Source organism: Copidosoma floridanum, unplaced genomic scaffold (assembly GCF_036245765.1).
Source record: "Copidosoma floridanum isolate Cflo_tuat_1 unplaced genomic scaffold, Cflo_Japanese_pri ptg000006l, whole genome shotgun sequence".
Lineage (NCBI taxonomy): Eukaryota > Metazoa > Arthropoda > Insecta > Hymenoptera > Encyrtidae > Copidosoma > Copidosoma floridanum.
The window spans coordinates 825716-844397 of NW_028321883.1; the positions used below are offsets into that span (position 1 = coordinate 825716).

The following is an 18682-nucleotide window of genomic DNA, read 5'->3' on the forward strand; positions in this document are numbered from 1 at the left end:
TGGAAGTCGTTGCTAATCAGTCTTGTGCACAATCTTTAAAAAAGCCGTTTTAAGACAAATACTAAAACTTATGGTGTTTACGTTCTTCTGTTTATTGTACCTACATATATACTATGTAAGTACCTATGGAGATAAAATCTATAATAATGCATATTTGCTTATTTTTATTGTTATTCGTAGTAGATGGTCCTATTGCTCTCATTATTTTTAGTAAAATTTTCGATGAAGTTAAAAGATGGTAAAAAAAAAACAGAAACTTTTTTATTTTCTTAATCAATTTTGAATCCTGGAAATAGGGGAATCGTGAGCGTAAAGGGCAAAGCGCCACTAGTATATAGCTCCCTTTAGCAATTAAATGTGCTCCTTTTTTCCAGTCTACGTACAACATACAGTGAATTTGTGAAAAACTAAAATGAAATTGTGATAATAAATTAACAGACTATATTCTTAGCAGTTTAAGGTAACTATATTTAAAAAATTATGACCTGCTATATTTAAGAGATTGTTCACAATGAATTTATTATTAGTATTTTGGAATCTAATATGTTGGATCTAATGTAACTGCTGAAAAGTTTATAAATTACTGAAAATGTATTATAAATCTTACTAAAGTAATTGGGAATTCAAAATTCTGGATCTAAGATATCAATTAAATATTTTAATGGGCCAAAAATTAAAAAATTATTTTGCAACATTACATAAAAAAACTGTCTAATGTGACTCTTCGTGTCGCTTAAAAGAATAGTGTGTTGGGATTCCAAGTGTACCCATTGTATTTTAACACATATAAATCTCTTCCTATAATTTTTTTTTTTTTTTTTTGTCCTTAATTTTTCTCTTTTTCCTTAAGTATATGAGCCTTTTATACAAGCCCCTTACAAATTTCTCTAGAAAGGACTTAATTATTCACCCTAGTAGAAATTATTTAAACGGTAAAGCTATCGTCTCAAGTACATCCCAGCTATACGCAAAAAAATTTTGTGTTAAAAAAGTACATGTTACTTGGGGTAGGAACTTCCAAGTAGGTACTGAACTTGTACAGCTCAACTAACCGGGTGCCATCTAGCTCAGAACGTTGTACTCATACATCTCAAGACAGTGTTGAACTCAATGAGTCCGTGGAGGGGGTACTGTACGAGACCAATGGACTATTTGAGTGCTACCTCTAGAGCTACGGGCTTCAGCCAGATGTATATGTATTTACATATGGCTGTTTATACATATCAACGTCTCGACTCTGCGTTGTGATAATCAAAGTAAAACTATAATACGTAGCATAGTATATCTTTAACGTTACTCATAGAAACGTATGCATGTATGTAAGGTATCATACATGTATATACATGTATCTACATGTATCTACTTGTATGATGAACATTTTTTTACGTGTAGAATCAAGGTAAATCGTAGAATCTCTACGATTTTGAACGTAATTTCAACTAACATACCCCCCGTTTCTTTATCTAGATACTAACTGCTACGCCATCTATCATCTTAGAGTTGTTAAGTACGAAATTTCAAACTGAATCTTAGAAATTAATATGGTGGATGCAATAATGTTGCTTAAGAATCGAAAAATTTGCTATAATATTTAAAATATTGTTTTGAAAGGTAAACTGAAGTTATGGATTTTGATACTTAAGAATAACCACTGTTCTTTTACATCCGTCGCATATGCACGTTTATCGCATTATTTTTAATTATTAAGTAGTTATAATACAATCTGTAAAATTTCAACACATATTTAGGATGTAGTTCCTAAAAAATTATTGATTCTATTTAGAAATTTTCTTAATATTTTTTGTTTGTGAAAATAAAATTTATTATTCTCAAGTAACTTACGATTGTGCCTTTCACAATAAACATTTCCTAATTAAGTATTTACTACTCTATTTTTGTGGAAGATTCAAGACTATTACTCAAAAGATCCATAATGATTGTGTTTACTAGTTAATAAGTTGTACCCCCCTTAATAATAGTGTGGTTCCCTTATTTTTTTTTTTTTTTTTTTTTTTTTTTTTTTTTTTTTTTTTTTTTTTTTTTCTATCCAATATCATTGTTTCATAAAACTTATAACTAAAAGTAAATTGAGCCCTAGGTCCAACAAAATCTCCCCCTAACCTTATGTGAAAAAAATGTGATTTTAACTTTTTTTTCTTTTTACCCTGAGTAGTCAAAAAATTTCAAAAAAAAATTATTGAGTACAGTGATTTTATACATACATACATATTTAGGTATATATAAAATTTATTTATTATAGCTTTTTTAAAGTTAAAATTTTTTTACTATTATTCTCGCTTATCGTAACTTAAAAAAAATATTTAATTTTTTAAATACGTATCTTTTTCCAAAGTCAGCTTTAGACTGAAATTTCGTTGGTGTTATATTTAAAATTATTTTATATCATCTTAAATTTTTTTAAACTTTTTTGTGAGACAATTTTGCCCTTTTTTTAGACAATTTGACGCCAACGTTACCTCAAAAAGTACGTAAAATCATCTAAAACTTCTGTTTTTTTCAATATGTGAGTTTATTAAGACTTTATTGGATAACACATTAAAGTAAAAATGAGGTTTCTGACTATTTGTTAGCATAACGCCTTTTTCTCATTTTTTTTAACGTAAGAATTATAAGTTTGAAACAAAGATGCTTTAGTAACATTTTTACTTATAAAATGATTCCATTTTTTTCTGCTTTAAATTATCGCAATTATTGCTTGTTACTCCACGCAATGTTTGAAAAATTATGAAAAAATGAGATTAAAAAAAATGTTTCTGCTAGAACTACGTCTGATCTTTTTTTTCACTATTTTCTTTAACTGTTAGGTAAATCCTTTTAAATTTCAAAATTTATGTTAATGTCTTAGCTGGTTGAATGATCTTTTAGAGTTATTTAGCATAACTTAATAATAAACGATTAAAGCTACGTGAGAACAGCATCCAATTTGTCTTATCGTTGGTGTATCTGCAACAGTAATGTTCAATACTACTTAGACAGATCGTATTTGCAGCATAATGTATGTAACATTTGTAAGTTTTAAGATTTATATGCCTTACTTGATGTTACTTAAAATCGAACCATATCCGGTTGCTCGTTATTAGAACTTAGCGTAATTAAACCATTTTTTTCAGTAACTCTGCTAAATAGGATATCGATTGAGATAGTTGGTAAGTTCCTGTGTAAAATAATCTTAAATCATTTCACGTCATTCCCAAAAAATACAATAAATTATCTAATGATATTGCTTAAAATAAGACTTTTATTATGCTCCAGTTTTTTTTGTCAACTTCTATAGATAGTGTATTCTCAACGTTTTCGTCAAATTGATTTTAACAATTTTTCTTATTTTATACTCAGTATCTGAATGAAGTTGTTTGCCACATATTATTAACAATGTATTTAATTTATATTATAAATCGCTAGTGTAGAATACCTAAAGAAAAGATAAAGGTCGTGGAATGTATAGTAATAATTATAAAATATTTTTACGAGGTATAATCAAAAAGTAAGGTGACTTTTTGAGTTGCCCGCGCTCTTTACACTCTAAGTTAAAAATTTTTTTTATTATTATGTTGGTACACTAGTCACAATCATATGTTCATACTTTTGACTATATAGCATGTGTTGTTTTTATGTGAGAGACTTAAGGGTTAGACTCGTGTTTGCGTACTCGGCGATTTTTTTTTTTTTTTGAATAATGGAGCAAAGAGTTTGTATTAATTTTTGTTTAAAAAATGGTATTAATTAATCAAAAACTCTTGAAATGTTGACAGTGGCATATGGTAAGTCAACTATGAGCAGAAAAAATGTTTATAAGTGGTATAAGTTATTCCAAGAGGGCCGAGGAAATGTTAATGATGAACCTCGCTCTGGGGGACCCAGCACGTCAAACACCGACGAAAATGTTCAGAAAGTGAAAGAAATGTTGCTAAACGATCGTTGAATTACGATTAGAGAAGTAGCTGATGATCTTGACATATCGTTTGGCTCATGACAATCAATTTTGACGGATGTTTTGGGTATGAGACGTGTATCCGCGAACACCGTGATAATGCACCTGTGCACAAGTCGTTATTAGTTAGTAGTTTTTTGGCCAAAAATAGTACTTCCATTATGCCTCAGCCACCATATTCACCAGACTTGACCCCCAGCGACTTTTTCCTCTTTCCAAAATTGAAAAAACCCATGAAAGGACGAAGATTTGCCACGATTGAGGAGATTTAGGCTACATCGCTGGAGGAGCTCAAAGCAATACCCAAAATAGCATTTCAGAAGTGTTTTGACGACTAGAAAAAGCGTTGGCACAAGTGCATTGTATATGAGGGAGATTATTTTGAAGGGGATAACATAGTTTTAGATGAATAAATAAATATTTTTTTATAAAAATGAAAAGTCACCTTACTTTTTGATTACACCTCGTAGTATTTTGTTGTTTGCGTTGCTTGATTACCCATATTCTAGTTCTGTGATAAATAGCACTGGATATGGTATTGTTACTATAGAGCCAAGTACATGCCGATTGCACGGTTTTTGTCAATGTATTTGGAGAATTGTGAAGGGGACGTGGTAAAAATACGTACAATTTATATGCTTATAGTATCCAGATACTCAGCGGATACAAAATTATCAACGTTTCTTTGTACAAGCATATATCTAATACTGGCGGCTTGTGAAACTCTGCTCGTAGCGCAATAGGTGTTGGCTATGTTTAGGTTGAGATAGATCTATTAAGTGATACATATCATCTAATTAACAAAGAAGAATATTTATACACTTAAAATTCTTTGATACAAGTGATTTCAGAAAGTTTCATGCATAATATATTTATGGTTGGAAAAATACTGTTGTAAAACATAGAAAATATTATTTACTGTAATACTGACAATAAATGTTTGAATATTTACTAGAAATAACTCAAGTAGCTTTTATCTATAAGTGTAAAACATAAGATTTTTAACGGATAGTAGCACTTAGTAGCGTTACAAGAGTATGCTAATATCGAAAATCGATCAATAAAATTCTATAAACATAGTGGCTATAAAAAAATAAATTTTTAGTAAGCCAAAGTTTTTTTATAATAAACATTCAAAAAATCGTCATAGGCAGCACTTAAAGATGAAAGATATATAGGTTATACTTGTGTATTACACACATTTCAACACCTTTGTTAACTAATAAATAAATATAGAGAGTTCTATAGTGGTGACCTGAACTTTTTTTTAATTTGAGATGAGTCAAAGAAAGTGCGTGAGTGTCAACATGAAGCCCTATCTACAATTACAGACTTTTCAGTGTAACGGCTTCGTTCGTACCTGCCCACTGCCATTTGCGCTTCGTCAATTCCAGTGCCTGGAGTCAGTGTACGGAATTGCCCTTGCATCATTCACCATTTTGCTGCAGAAAGATTCGTCTATCGTTCCTTCCTTGCTACACTAATTCAGCTGCCTTCTTGGCTGCGTTCGCGTGCGTCTTTTCCGCCCTGTTGAAGAATTTTTCCTTCGTGCTTCAAGTAGCTGTCCAACTAAAGCCAATAGCCCGCTGCCTCTTCTCTTAGCTCCACTGCTTTGAAACCGACTGTTGAAGTCGTTGCAGGCCTATCACCCTCCACCCTGGCTGACAGCGAAGAGGAAGACGAAACACACAAAAAGACCGGTGGAGACCCCGTACGCGTGGAAGGAACAAAATGCTCTCGCTGCGCAGCTCAAGCAAAGAGCTGAGAAAGATGTTCAAGAATCAGAAGAGAACGTTTTTGAGAAGTAGCAGAAGGATCTCACTGGCCATGATACACCAGAGACAGATCTCGCCATAGCTCAAACAATAACCAGATCGAACCTACCTTTTTTCTGGGCCTTCGAACCCAAAGCCTGAATTTTTTTCGTTGAGTCAGTCTTTGACGTATATAAAATAAACAACGCCAGAGATAAATATGATCTAGTCTTAGCAACCTTGGACGCCACGGTCATCTCAGACTTAGTCGACATTCTGTCAAATAATCCAGAGACAAATCTGTTCGCTGATCTTAAAAAATCTATTCTTTTTAGACTAGCTGACTCTGAGAAGAAGCAACTTGACCACCATTTTAACAAGCTTGAGTTGGGTGACAAAAAGCCATCCCAGCTTTTGCGCTTAATGAAAACCCTGGCTGGCACAAAAGTCTCAGAGGATGTGCTCAAGGTTACATGGCTTCATATTTTGCCCGCGCACATCTCTCGCTTGCTCAAGGTATTGAAGACAACCTTCTTGGAAGAGCTTAGCATCGCTGCTGATGAGCTGATGGACACCAGCTCTTCTGTCTGTGCTGTGACGGGCTTAACTCGCCCATCCCCGTGTATCTTATCAACCTCGTCGGACTCCTGTTTCTCTTCTGTTTCCGCAACTGATATTTCTCTGGCTCAGCAAGTCGCAACTCTCTCCCTTCCGGTTAGTCAGCTGACGGCAATTGTACAAAACCAACAGCAAAAGAGGGTCAGAACGCGTTCTATGTCCAGGAATCAATCCAAGCAGCACAGCAGCACTACATTGGGACAGAACCAGGACTTCTGTCGATAACATCGCAAGTTTGGCTCAGATGGTATTCATTGCATCCAGCCCTGCTCTTTCAACCAGGGAAACTAGCGAAATACCTTCTGTTGATGATGGCAGAGGTAGGTAAACAACCCACACTTTTCCTCGTTGACTCAGGCTCAGAAGTCTATTATGCCCAAGTCAGTCTTCAAGAAGCTCAGGACATAGCAGAAGCTCACGCTTCATGCTACTAACCTCTCACCTATCGCTACTTACGGCACGCACGTTACGTCAGTAGACTTAGGGCTACGCAGGGACTTTAGCTGGCTATTCATCGTTGCCGACATTTCATTGGCTATTATTGATGCAGATCTTCTTTTCAAGTTTGGCCTGCTGGTTGACGTTAGAAGCAGGAATCTTATCGCCCAGCTAATTGGACTGCTCGCACTTTGCCTGCTACACAAGGCAGAACTCTACTCTTTCCACGCAGTGCTTAATGCAGCAGCTCCAGGGTCATTTCAACAGGAGTATGAACAGATTCTTTGCTTGTTCAAGGGCCTTACCTCCGTTTACAGTGGCCTGGCTGTCACACCAAACCTTCCAGTGCAACCCAGCATTGTAACCACTGGGCCACCGCTCCACGAGAAACCCCGCAGCCTCCATGGACACAAGAGGGCCACATCGAAGAAGGAGATCTAGTCCCTGCTGGAACAGAAAATTATCCGGCCGTCATTTAGTTAACAGGCCAGCCCATTACACTTCGTCTCGAAGCCCAACATATTGTGTCACAGGGGACTATACCCGCCTGAACCCTAACACCACACCAGACCGCTACCCCTTGCCCATCGTAGAGGGCCTCTTATAAGAAGCGGCTGGCTAGGTCTTCTCGTTCATTGACTTGACAAAGTTTGCCTTTTATCTAATCCCGATCAACGACCAGGGCATTCCGAAGATGGCCAGCTCAACGCCTTTTGGACTGTTTAAGTTCACAAGACCGTTGCTGGGCCAAAAAAACGCGGCCTTATCTTCACAGTAGGCTGTCGACCATCTGCTGCGTGAACTCCTGTTCGTTTGAGCCTACCTCGACGATTTCTTCGTGTTCTTGCTGGACCACTTGACACCCTTCTGGCACCTGCAGACGCTCGTCAAGATGCTCCAGTGAACCAATGTGCAGATTAACGCTGAAAAGTGTATTTTTGGGCAGGAGCAAGTCACCTTCCTCGGCTACACTGTCACAGTGTGGCGGTGCAAGGATTTTCGCCACCCCCGGCCAAGGTATCTGTGGTCCAGGACTCTCCACAACTGTTGCACCCATCAGAGCTGTGCAGCTTCCTGGGGATGCTCAACTATTACAATATGTGCATTCCCAGGGCTGCAGACATCCTCGCACCGCTTATCGACCTCTTGAAGGGCCTTCTGGAGAAGCAGAAAAAGGTGAAGCTTACCTGGTCGCCTCAGGCTGAAGCAGCTTTCGTTGGGGCCAAGGAAGCTTTGGCAGAAGCGGCTACCACAACCTTCCTTTAGCACCATGCACCCCACACCCTTCGCTCAGACGTCTCCTCCACCGTGATTGGTGCTGCCTTGGAGCAGGAGCTTCCCGAAGGCCACTAGAAATCTCTTGACTTCTTTTCAAGGAAGCTAACGCTGACTGAGCAAAGGTACATCACCTATGATAGAAAGCTGCTGGCTATTTACGCCGCCGTTAATCACTTTAAGCACTTCGTCGAAGACAGAAGCTTCGTCATCCTCACGAATCATCGTCTCCTGGTAAACGCTCACCAGCAACTGGCACACAAAGCTTCATCTAGGTAAGCTCGTCACCTGGATTACATACTACAGTTCAACACCAGCATACACTACTTCAAATGGGAAGAGAACATGGTTGCAGACGCTCTTTTAAGGACAGAGGCTATCTAAATGCCTAGAATCCTCGACGTTGCCAACATCGTAGCTGATCTGGTCATAGACGATGAGCTTTCGCAGCTCTTCAGGATCCCTTTGCAACCCCTTCTTGTCGATGGTCACCAGCTATTCGCCAAGACTTTCACGGGCCTGGTGAGAACTTACATCCCCGTCGCCCTCAGGCGCATGGCGTACGGCTTTTGAGGCTGCATACAATCTCACGCACCCAAGTATGAAAGCAATAGAAAAGGCAGCGGCACAACGTTTTTTTTCTGGCCAAGCATGCGGAAGGACGTTGCTTCTTGGGCTCAACAATGCATCCAGTGCCAGAGAGCTAAGGTGCATTTTCATAACTGAGCCGCCCTCGGTACGTTCGCAACGCTTTTGACCCGCTTCAGCCATGTCCACATGGATCTTGTACAGTTGCCGCTGATACAAGGGTCCCAGTATTACCTCACCATCATTAAACGGTACACAAGGTGATCCACAGCCATCACAATACTGGACCAACAGGTGCAGATGGTAGCCAAGGCATCCCTAGAAAGGTGGGTAGCCCACTACAGCACCTCTCTAACTATCTCTACGAATCAGGGGGCCAAATTTGAGTTGGCTCTCTTCTCCGGTCTCTCAAAGTTCCTGGGTGCTCAACGCGTCAGGACAGTGCCGTACCATCTGTAGTCCAATGGCATCATCGAGCGCTTCCACCGCGCAATTACAGCTGCACTAGTGTGCGTGCCAGACACTCTGTGGCCCGTCACCTTACTGCTCGTCCTCCTGGGCCTCTGCTCAGCATTCAACGACTACCTCCAAGACTTTTTCGTCGCCACGCATCAGCCTGTAGCTCATCCCACCTCCTTCGTGTACACCTTGCGCAACCTGACAGTAGCCTTAAAACCGGTACCAACGTTTAGGCATACAGCAGATCTAAAACCCTTTTTCCATTGAGACTTAAGGACTTACTCCCACGTCTTCAGATGGATTGACTCCATCAGACGACTTGTGGATCCACCTTACTCAGATCCGCACAAGGTGATCAGATGAATTGATGATAGAAACTACGTCATTGAAGTCTCCGGACGACTCACGACCATTTCCACACATGCTCTCAAGCTGGCACACCTAGACACCCCTGCTTAACAGCCCGCTCAAACCGAGCAGGTCCCTATAACAGACTAACTACTCCCGCAGGCCACTGAAGATGGTATACAATTACCTCAACAGCGGCCCCAGTCTCCGCTTCAACAATATCAACCAAGAGATACGTCTTCGCAGCCCTTCCATTCTCATCATTTGCAGTTTTGCCGGGTGAAAATGAATTTAGAAGAGAGATGTCACAAGCACTCGCCCTTCAACTATTGCAAGCAGCAGCTCGTTCCTCGAGTCGACTAAGACGAGCCACCAGATGTCTCCTCCGTCCAAGCAGATCACGCGCTTTCTAAGCTGGCCTTCACCATGGCATGGTAGCTCCCCAGAATGACTCCAGCTCTCGCGCACACAACACGTCTCAATACCTTTGTTCACTAATAAATATTTTTGTTATTGTTTTCATCAGTTGACGCCTTATCTTTAACGGACCTCATACTACCACGTTCCTTGGTGTCCAGCCCGAGGTCGAGAACTCCGTACATGGACTGTATCGATGTTATTAAAAAAAAACAATTGAAGAAAAAATTTTTCCGTCATTAACCATATACGTGAACTGACACATTGCTAGTAGGATCTTTTCAAATGCCAAGGTACTTTGATTTCATTGACGTGAAAAAAGTACACAACTAAGGAGAAAACAAATACTTTTTCGGTAAGATTCTTTGCGTTTGAAATATATGAATATGAGAAATATATGTTGATTTCAACTCTTATTCGTTCCAAGAATGAAGTTAGAGGAAATAAAAGAATCTACGCCAGCGTCCATCGTGGTAAAAACGTGCGATCTGAAGGTACGCTACTGCACCAAATTGAATATAAAAATTTTGTTTTTATGCACTACCTTGAAAAATTGGATTTAAATTAAGAAACAATTTATACCGAACCATATAAGGAACTCCAGCTTATCATAACAGTTGATGCTATGTTGAGACTTTGCCAGTAATAATTAATTTAAAGAGAATCTGGATGCTGAAACACTAACCTTATCTGCTCTACGCGTGTCACACACATGTGTCATTATGTATACGTAGCAGACGTACAAGTGTGGTAGTTAGTTCAAAAATTTCTGTACTTTACTGTAACCTCTGAGTTGGGAAGTGATAAATAGCTTTTGTATACTATTCGAGCATACCCACTACTCAAAATAGTAATATAACGTTAAGAATCATTAACTTTAATTAATTTTAGATCAGCTGTAACAGTGTGATCCTTTAATATAAAAATTTGTTTTACTCTCATGTACGTACTAAAAAGTATGTGAGAGTACCCTTAGATCGCCAGCTGTGACCACGAGTGGAGGGCGCTGTGGTCAAAATTTTCTGAAGACTATGATTTTGATGACTGCTACATGATTTTTACGTAAAGATAAGAAATGAGATTTGTTATAAATGTAGAAGCCAGTTGAGAGTTCGGACAAGCCTAAAAATGGAAAAGTACATCAATTAGGTAAGTTGCTATGTAATTTTGATAACTAGTTTTTTCTTTATTTTATTGTAAAATTATATGATTCATGTTATTTCAGAAAGATTAGTGATGAGATAAGACATCTACACGAATTTTTGACTTAAAAGGAATTTATCTAACAGTTAAAAAAAATTGCAAAGAAGAATACTAGATATAGTTCTAACAGAAAATTTTTTTAAATCTTAATTTCTTATGACTTTCTTAGTATTGCGTGGTATACTAAGGAATGATTTAAGACGGAAGAAAATGGAATAAGTTTTCATGTAAAAATGTTGTTAAAGAATCTGTGTGTTTCAAATTTGTAGAGAATGACGAAAATTTATCTAATTAATTAACGTGGGTTTCACAGCATAATATATTTATTTGTAATTGTGTTCATAATTCTCCTGTTAAAAAAATTAGAAAAAGATATAATGCTAACAAAAACTCGGAAATCTCACTTTTATATAAATGTGTTATTAGATAGGGTCGATTTATATTAATAAGCATGTAAATAATAAGATTTGAGTTTATTTGACTCGACAAAAGTTTTGCACATAACAAAATTTGGTTACCTTGGATGTGTTTTGGACGATATAAAACTTATCGAGTGGACTGTGGATTTTTGCTGATAATTTTATTCCACGGGGGAAAAAAGGAGTCGTTAATCTCACACGATGATGAAACATTTGAGTTTTATTGAACTCTTTTTTTTAAATTAATTAAAGCATGAAACATAATTTTTTTTTTTATTTGCAAACAAACTTTCTTTTCAACAGCAAAACAAAAATTAATGAATATGTTTCTTTTATCATAAACCAAAGACGAATTTTGTAACTCATGATATGTAAGTTTCTAATTTTGTTTCTGAGCAAATAACTGTTCCTTTTTTGTTTTTTCTTAAAATCTTCGAACTCTGTTCTTTTCATTTACTGTCTGTAGTTCGTTCGAAATTGAGGAGGTTCGGAAGAAAAGTTCAAAATTTAGAGTCGTGCCAAAAAAATGTATGTTACATTTAAGTATATAAGGATTAGACTTTACAAGCATAGCAATATACTCCACGGATCACCATTTAGAGAGGAGCAAAAAAATCAATGGTGAAGCTTCTATTTTCATCGCCAATGCTTTGGCTATCCTCCTTGCTCTTAAAACTATTAATGAGCAAAAAATGAGCGACTTCACCGTTTCTACAGACTCAAAAAATGTACTTTTACTACTATACCATTTAATCCACAAACAGCTAAGAACTTCTACTACCTCATACTTGAACTGAAACAAGAATTACATAATCTTCTCAATAAAAACTTAAATATTGAGCTAATCTGGATTCCATCCCATTTTGGCATCTGAGATAACGAGAAAGTTAACTTTCTAGCAAAAAGCTCCTCAAAAAAACTAATTTTTACATGCCTATTAAAGTCCCCTCTTCAAATTTCTTTTAAAACCTTAACCATTTGAGAAAAGAATGGTTTCTAACTTTTTTCAAATCGAAGGAATCACTAAAAGGGAAAGAATACTTTGAAAATTTTTCCAATGACTCGGCTGAATCTTGGTTCTTTAACTATAATACAACAAGAAGACATATTTTAATCCTGAATAGAATTAAGGCTAACCACTACTCATCAATAAAAGCCTCCATAGAAAGAAAATTATCGATTCAGCCAGATGTGTGTGCAACTACCCAGAACAAGATTATGAACATATAATTATTGACTGCTGTCTACACACCTTACAAAGATCCTCTACAAAAAAAAGTGTGCAAAGGACATAACTGGCCTCCTGACAGTCCTTATTTTTAAAAATCCATCCGAAAAGATAGCTAAATTCATAACTGAATTTTTTATCTCCTGCAACTTGTTCATCTAATCCCCAGTGTTCGATGATGATTCCCTCCTACATGTTAAAATGTGATATTTCTTTATATACCCTATGATTGCCTCCAAATACTTGCCTTCGTTTCTCTTAACTTAAAATTTTAAAAAGCTTGTTTTATAAAGTTACTGTTTGCTAATAATAAGATAAAAAATTAGATTTTCCTTCTTTTAGGAAACTTGATGTACCGGAGAGCTTCATATAGTAATAAATCATTATATGAATTTTCTGACTAGCACTTTTTTTATGTCATTTTAATTATTTAAAAGCTGCTGTTCTTTATTAATTCTAATGTAAATAATAAGATCTTGACTCTTTTTTTGAACAGAACTGAAAGCAGTCAAAAAATTTTTGTACCAGCTACCAATGAAATAAATTTTTTTCTTTTTTACGTAACTTATTGGACTGAAGGGCCTTATTTGATATATTACTGTCTAGTATATTCTGTAATTAATTATTTTTTATTCAGACAATTACTAATAAGTTGTGACTATTATTTTCTTAAATTCGTTTTTAACTTCGTGACTAATTAAAATTTGTGACTTGGCGCCCACCTACTGCTTACTAGATGGTGACCACTCATCGCAAGTACTAAAGCAGTTTTTAGTGCATAAAAGCTTCTAAACATCCGCCCAAAATTATCCACCGAGGATCAACTAAATCTGTACGATCGCTCGGTGGAAATCTTGAGATGCATGTCAGTGTCTAGAGCAATACACGTTTAACGTTACTGTGATCTCTCTCTTTCTCTCTCTCTCTCTCTTACTTACTCCTTTCCCATATTTTCTGGCTTTATTGTCCAAGTACTGAATGAAAAAATGAAAAAAAAAAAAAAAAAAAATAAATTACCACACTGGCCACTAAGTCATCTTGACTGGTCTCTAGCTCTTAAAACTTTACAAAAAGCAAATGCTCCTGCACAGCTGTCTCCCCTGACTTATTCTAATAAGTTATAGTTCAAGCCTAATTAAGCCAAGAAAAAATCTAAGCAACCGATGTACTGTTTATTAGCACTGCTTCAAAGTAAACGTGTCTCTAAAAAACACATTCGTTACTGAATTGGGTCATACTTTAAGGCCATTGTAACATTACATATTACGTTATCAAGCAGGATAAAAATGCGCTTACTTTCGAAAGAGATAGAGAGAGGTACAAAGAGAGAAAGAGGAGAGTGAGCGAGTGAGAGAGGGAAAGAGAGAGGAGATCAAGCGAGTGAGAGAGGAAAACAAGTGATAAATCCTTGTAACTGGAATCACTAGCTACATCGCTGTTATTAACTTAGCTCTCAGATGCCTCGTCAGCGTTTAGAATTCTGGAAAAACTTCAAACTTTATCTTAGTTGCTTAATTGTAAAGTAGTCTTTTCTCAAGTGAATGTATTGACGATTTACATGTCAGGCTGAACACAACACCTACCAACTCTTATAAAAACGGTAAATCGCAGTGTGCGTTGCCAAGTGATTACGAGCTTACATAGTTCGTTTATTATCCAGTGCTGACCTTCAAATAGCAGGATACCCCAGAAAAAAGTATTAAAATTCACGTTTAAACTATATTTGTGTCCAAAAACTATTTTTGACACAGTTGTGTATGTGGAGCCTCAGTTGTCATAGTAGCGATATCTAGTTGCTCATATTAGATTCCTGTAAAGGTTCTGACCAGAAGATATAATTGAGTAGCGGTTTTTTAATTTTTGAGGACTGTAAACATGAACATGACATTTATTTTACGAGCAATGATAAATATTATTGAAACAAATACTTAAAAAAAATTTTATACAAACGATGCATCATTATTTTAGTGGCTGCTTGATACATACATGTTATTAGTTTCGTAGAAACCAACTGTTTAAACAAATTTTACTTTTATTAAATATATACAATCAGTTTGTTATAAATTCTAGTACTTTAAGCAAAATGTAATTTTTATGGTCTACTATTGTTATGTGTCTGTTATTTTTTTTAAAACAAAAGTATTGCTAATATCTGTATAGTATACTATTTAATTTATAAGTAAAATAAGTCTATAAATATGGTAAATGTCCCTCTTTGTAAAACATGAGAATTTATTTATTCATCATGCAATTAAATTCTTGAAAATGTTGTGATAGATGTTATTTTTTGATTATCTTCATGAGTTCACAAGAAAAGTTTTAGTGTACATAAAATAAACGACCCGTTTTTAAGATGACTGTATAAATAGAGATCAAATTAAATTTTATTTATCTTTCAAACTTTATGCATCACGGTACCAAACTTTAATAAGTAATTTAAGTAATTTTAGGAATAATAATAAAATGAATATCGTAATTCTTTATATTAAATACAATAATGATGTAATGGCAAAGACACTTGAATTATTTCGGAATATTATACTAAAACTATTTTTTAAAGAAAATAATACAAATTGGAGCATAATTATGAAACATTAAGTACAACGTTTTATACATTTGTACATTGTGTACATTTTCATCACATAATCTTTTTAAAAAATAAAATGTTTTTGCAATTACAAACTATATTTAAATATAAGTCTAGTAATAATGCTGAGCTCATATCACACAAGCTAAAATTAAAATTGCTACCTTTAACTTACAATTAAGAGGAACTAAAGAAGCAAGCATGATAAAATTTTTATTCATAAAAGGGTCATTTATCTTAGTTAGAAACAACCTATTTAAAAAAAATGATGCATAGTACTAAGTTGTTGCAATATTCGTTGCCGTAAAAACATTTTTCATGAAAAATTTTCATAATGTCTCAAAAATAGTTACTTATTTATTTCTATTTTGTTCTCGTTAAAGTAGCCCCTCTTAGATAAAATACGTTAGTGCCAGCGTCCTTTTCAATGCTCATAGCTATTCTGACATGCACTGTTTGGTATGTCCTTAATCTCTCTCAGTGATTCGGTTTTTATCTCCTTAATCATTGCAAAAAGCTGTCCTTTCATGGGTCTCTTTGATCTTGGGAACTGAAAAAATTCGCAAGGCAAAACCTAGTCCATACCGTGGCTAAAGCATGATTATAGTGTTATTTTTGTCCAAAAATTACAAAAAATGAATGAAGACTCAGCAGGTGCGTTGTCACGATGCAAAACCCATTAATTGTTTTTCCACAATTCCGACCATTTTCTTCGTATTGCTTCTCGTGAGCAGTGCGTAACTTAGAGATAATACTTTTTAAGGACTGTATGATCATGTAGTAAGAACTCATGGTGCACAACGTCATGGTAATCAAAGAAAACAGAGAGTAAAACCTTGACATTTGATATAACTAGGTGTACTTTTTTGATTTCGGCTCTGGAGAATTGTTCTATTGGGACGTTTAGACTTAAGTTTCGATGCCAGTACCACAAATGCATGATTTGCTTATGTGACGGTTTTTGTGTAGCATAGACCAACTGATACGTCGACATTCTCAACAATTTCTCCCATAATGATTAAACGATTCACCATAGCAATTTTCTTCATTTTCTCAACATTTCTATCAACTATTGATGTACCTGGGCATCCCGGGCTAGTGTCGTTGTTCACATCCCCCCGATCTTCTCTAAAAAGTTTGTACCACTTTTGAACATTTTTTTGATTTAGAGTACACTCTTAGTATGCCACTGTCAGCATTTTAAACGAAACATTGCATGTAGCTGAAACTGTGAGCGTATGTTTAAGACAAGTATACTAACATAGAATCAATAATCGTATGTACATAGCCAGCAAAATTTAAAAATTTACGTTATTTCAACAAATTTCGTAGAATTTAAATTTCACGTACAGCTATTTTTAAGATTTTCATGTACTCTTTACCCCTAACCAATGCAGTTATTGTCTTTTTCACTAACTTTCATTCCTCCTTATTATCTTTCACTAATCTTCATTCCTCCTTCTCTTCTAAATTTCCTCTTAGATGACTCGCTGATCTCTCCTACTGAGATCTATTCACAAAGCGAAGCGATCGCATCAAGCACACCTTTAGATAATGTCAAGTTTAGTGAAAGTATTTCTTACAATAAGCTGTCTTACTCACTGTATCGACTTTTTTAAAATATATAGTGACTTTAGCGATAAGCTGGATAGGCATTGGCTTCTCTACAAAAGAAAGCCTCTAGGTTCAGACATAACTAGATAAATCCACAATTCAAAATTTTGATAAGTAATTTTTTGACACTCTGAGTACTCGTGCCATCAAAAAAGCCCGAGAAAAAATCTCAATATTTTCAACAGGACTCGAACTAATGAGCTCTCAAGTTTCTCTAACGAAGAGATTAGCATGCTAATCATTAAGTTATCTAAACTCCCCACAACTGATCTTGATAATAAAATTTTTTTTAAATATGCAGAATTTTACTATTAGTAACGTAAAAATATTTTAACATCTTTCTTTACCTGACAAAATTTTTTAATGAACTTGTTTTCTTCATTCTATTCTCTTTTTTTCTTTGTACTAAAACATACTTGGTAATAAAATATCAATGAGTACGAAAAGAAGAATAGACTATTTGTATTGTAAGGAAGATGGAAAAGGAAGAAAGCAGAACTTAACAAGCATTTTCGACTTCCGTGATGAAAAAGTATGTAATCGTACATTATGTGTTATGTTTGTTATCGTTACGTGATAGCAAAGATGTTGCACAGTTAAACATAAACTTTTTTGGATCATTGAAAAACAAACTAGCACTTCTTTTTCAATCTGATTCTAGATTCTTGTATGAAATAGACACAGTAATGTCAAAAATATATTATTTAATCCATATTTTGTAAGAATGTATCAGCTACGAGCAGTATTGTGAACGCGTCTAAAGCTGTTGCAGAGAATTCAAACGGTAATATGAGTAACAATGAGAATTGGAAAGGAATTTAATTATGCTGAGATAATTTATGCTTTTAAAGTGTAAGAAACCTACAAAGCTAAGATAACAACGACTTATTGCATTGTATTTACGGGTGAACAATAGGATGTTGAAATACAGAGTCCTTCTATTGCTCTTATCGAGCTGATTGAAAATGAATATGTTATAAAAATGTTTTTAGTTAAAACATTATATACAATGATACCAAATAACCTTATAAATTGCAAGAAAATATTCTATAAAATATAAAATGAAACATAAAATTGTGAACAAACCACAAAAGGTTAAATTTTGACTTTAGTGTGAGAAGGACAGACACACTAGACGTCAGAATGCAACAAATTGATTATAACAGGAAATGTAGCACGGAATGTCTTCTGCCAAGTCGGACTGAAAATAACACCAAACATGGCATAGCAATTATATTCTATCGTTTTTTAACAGCTGGAAGTATACGGAAAATATTTTGTTACTATATAATTTTGAAATCATGAAGAACTATTATATTATGCCTTGGTTTAAAAAAAATAAATAGTTTAAAACTTCATGATTTTGGTGTTTATTTCTAGATGATAATCTATTGAATGTAACGTAGGTGGAAAATGTAATACTTGAGCTTTGTTGTACATGGTAATACAAAGCTTAGTACGTATTACATTTTCCACTTACGTTACAAATAAATAGTTGAATTGCGTGCTAATAAATCAAATCACTGACTCTTTAATGTGAATAAGGTAAAAAATAATTAACTAACTGTCAAGACTTAATGTAAGAGTGGGCTATGTCGTACATACAGCACTAAATTTTTAGTGTTTATAAACTTAATAGTTGAGCTGTAATGGATTTATTTTAGAAGCTTGTTAAGAAAACACAGGACCACAAAAAATGTCAGGGTACCAATAAGTAAATACATGCATGTTATGTATTTTGAGGTGCTGAATTAGGATTTGGGGTCTCAATTACTCCATCAC

The 18682-nt window shown here is 35.3% G+C and overlaps 1 protein-coding gene across 5 annotated transcripts in view; it reads left to right on the plus strand.

Annotated features, from left to right (window-relative positions):
- The window catches only part of Atg9 (autophagy-related protein 9), a 363261-nt gene that overhangs the window by 50196 nt on the left and 294383 nt on the right, over positions 1-18682 (plus strand). The window contains exon 2 of one of the 5 annotated variants that reach the window (XM_089598547.1): positions 10807-10998. The exons of the other annotated variants lie outside the window; for them this stretch is intronic. The gene's annotated coding sequence lies outside the window, so the exon portion shown is untranslated. The remainder of the gene's footprint in view (positions 1-10806; positions 10999-18682) is intronic. 5 annotated transcript variants of the gene reach the window in all.